Below are 2,892 nucleotides of genomic sequence, written 5' to 3'. Positions count from 1 at the left end.
AAAAAAAAAAAAAAAACTCTTGGGCTCAAGCAGTTCTCTTGTCTCAGCCTAGTGAATAGCTGGAATCACAGGCTTCCACCACAACACTAGGCTAGTTTTTCTATCGTTAGTAGAGAGAGATGGAGTCTTGCTCAGACTCACCTCCAACTACTGAGCTGAAGGGCTCTGCCCACCCCTGTCTCCCAGAGTGCCGGGATAATAGGTGTGAGCCACCACACTGGCCCTATGAAGAATTTTTCACAAGACTCTTTATGCACATGTTTTTATTTCTCCTAGATAAATCCCTGAGAGTGGAATTTTGGACAGAAGGGAGATGTATGTTTAACTTTATACAAAACTGCCAAATGTTTTTCCAAGGTGGTTGAGCTGTTTACATTTCCACCAGCAGTGCCTGACAGTTTGGGTTGCTCCACATCCTCGACAAAATTGCTATTGTCTGTCTTTTTAATTTTGGCAATTTTATTAAAGATGTAGAGATATCTCATTGTCATTTTACTTTACATTTCCCTGATGATTAATAACACTGAACACATTGTGTTTTTTGTATATGTGTATGGAGATACAGCTCACAGCAACCTCAAACTCTTAAGCTTGAGCAATCCTCTTGCCTCAGCCTCCCAAGTAGTTGGGACTACAGGCACTGGCCACAATGCCCAGTTATTATTTTTTCCCTGTTTTTAGTAGAGATGAGGTCTCATTCTTGCTCAAGCTGGTTTTGAAATCCTGAGCTCAAGTAATCCACCTGCATTGGCCTCCCAGAGTAATTAGAGACATGAGCCACCGCACCCTGCCTGTATATACCTTCTCTTTGTGCAGTGTTTAAATTATTTTGCCTATTTTTAAATGGATTGTTCATCTTATTACCGAATTATGAGAATTTCCTATGGAGCTTGTAAGATATGTAAAGTCCTTTGTAAGATATGTGAAGTCCACTTACTGAATTTTTTAATTTTATGGTATTGCTTTCTGTTACCTAAGAAATCTTTGCTATTCCCAGGTTGCAAAAACATTCTCTTTTGTTTTCTTCAAATAAGCTTTATAGTTGTAGTGTTTATATTTAGGGCTATATCCCAGCTCATACATGTTTCTGTACAAGTTTGTTAATTTTTTCTTTTGTTAGTTTTTGATTAACATGAGGATACAAATGATTAGGTTACAATGTTTGCATTTGTTAGGTAAAGTCCCTGTTGTAATTGTGTCCCATACCCAGGAAGTGTGCCGTATATCCTCACATTGTGCCCACGAGCTGGGAATTTACTAATCCCCCTTGCTTCTCCCCTTTCCCCTTCCCCTCCCCCAAAGCGTTTACTAAATTTTGTGTATAGTATGAATTTATACTAAATTTTGCATATAGTATCTGCATGTTATATTTTCTTCCATATGGAGATCAGTTGTTCCAGGCAACACCATTCATTGAAAGGACTTCTTTTTCCATATTTTGATACTTCTATCTTCCAGTATTTTGATACTTCTGTTGAAAACCAAGTGACCGTAGAACTAGAGATCTAGTTCTGAATCCTCTATTCCGATCCATTGATCTATTTTGTCTTTATGCTAATACCACATGTCTTGATTACTTGATTACTATATGGAATATAATATTTAATTATGGTATCATTAGAATTAATTGTATTATCTTTTTGAGACAGTTCCACTTGGTCGCCCTCAGTAGAGTGTGGTGGCATCACAGCTCACAGCAACCTCCAGCTCTTGGGCTTAGGTGATTCTCTTGCCTCAGCCTCCTGAGTAGCTGGAACTACAGGTACCTGCCCACAATGCCCAGCTAGTTTTTTGTTGCAGTTTGGCCAGAGTCAGGTTTGAACCTGACACCCTCAGTATACAGGGCCAGTGCCCTACTCACTGAGCCACAGGCGCCACCCTAATTATATTGTCTTGAGGTCAGGTAGTTATAAGTGTTCCAGGTTTTTTTCTTTATTTTTAACATTTTGGGCTTTTTGTAGTTCTATATAAATTTTAGAATATCTTGTTAATTTTTATAACAGATGGAATATATAGACTAATTTGGGGAAAATTGATATTTTTTTCTCTTGAATCATAAGAAACTGTTATCTTAACACTATTAAATTTTCTGGTCTATGAGCTCAGTATATCTCTCCATTTACTCATATGTTCTTCAATTTCTCTTGGCAATGTTTTATGGTTTCCTGTGTCAAGGTTTCACACACGTTTTGTTAGAGTTATACCTAATTATATTGTGGTTTTTTGATGCTATTGTGAGTAGATTTTTTTCATTTGACTTCCAGTTGGTAGTAGTTTTCAGTGGCTATTATAACAAATGACCACAAACATAGTGTCTTAAGACAACACAAATGTATTCTCTTTACAATTCTGGAGGTCAGGAGTCCATCCTCAGTGTCACTGGCCTGAAATCGAGGTGTGCCCAGGATGGCATTCCTGCTGGAAGCTCCAGGGAGAATTCGTTGTTCACTTATTCCATTTTCTTTTTTTTTTTCATTTATCCCATCTTCTTGGAGATTGGAGATGTTTTCATGTTGTCTTCTTTGAGTGTATGTGTGAAACTCTCCCTCTTATAAGGATACAAGAAATGGAATTTGGGTGCCATTTGGATAATCTAGGACAAATCTCATGATTCTTAATCATATCTGCAAATACAATTTTTCCCAAATAAGTTAACTTCATAAGTTCCAAGTTAGGACACCTGATATCTACACAGGTGTTTTTGCAAGTATGCAATCATACAATTTTATCACTATTAGTTTTGCATTCGGCGACTTTCCTTAACTCACATTTTTCTGGAGGGTTTTTTCATATTGATTTTTTAAGATTTTCCACCTAATCAGTCATATCAGCTGAAAATATTATGCTTTGTATTTCTTTTGTTGTTATTGTTCTTTTTTTTTTTTTTTTTTT

This window comes from Otolemur garnettii, unplaced genomic scaffold (assembly GCF_000181295.1).
Source record: "Otolemur garnettii isolate 467f Iridium unplaced genomic scaffold, OtoGar3 scaffold00060, whole genome shotgun sequence".
Taxonomy (NCBI): Eukaryota; Metazoa; Chordata; class Mammalia; order Primates; family Galagidae; genus Otolemur; species Otolemur garnettii.
Note: the sequence above shows the minus strand (reverse complement) of the source record.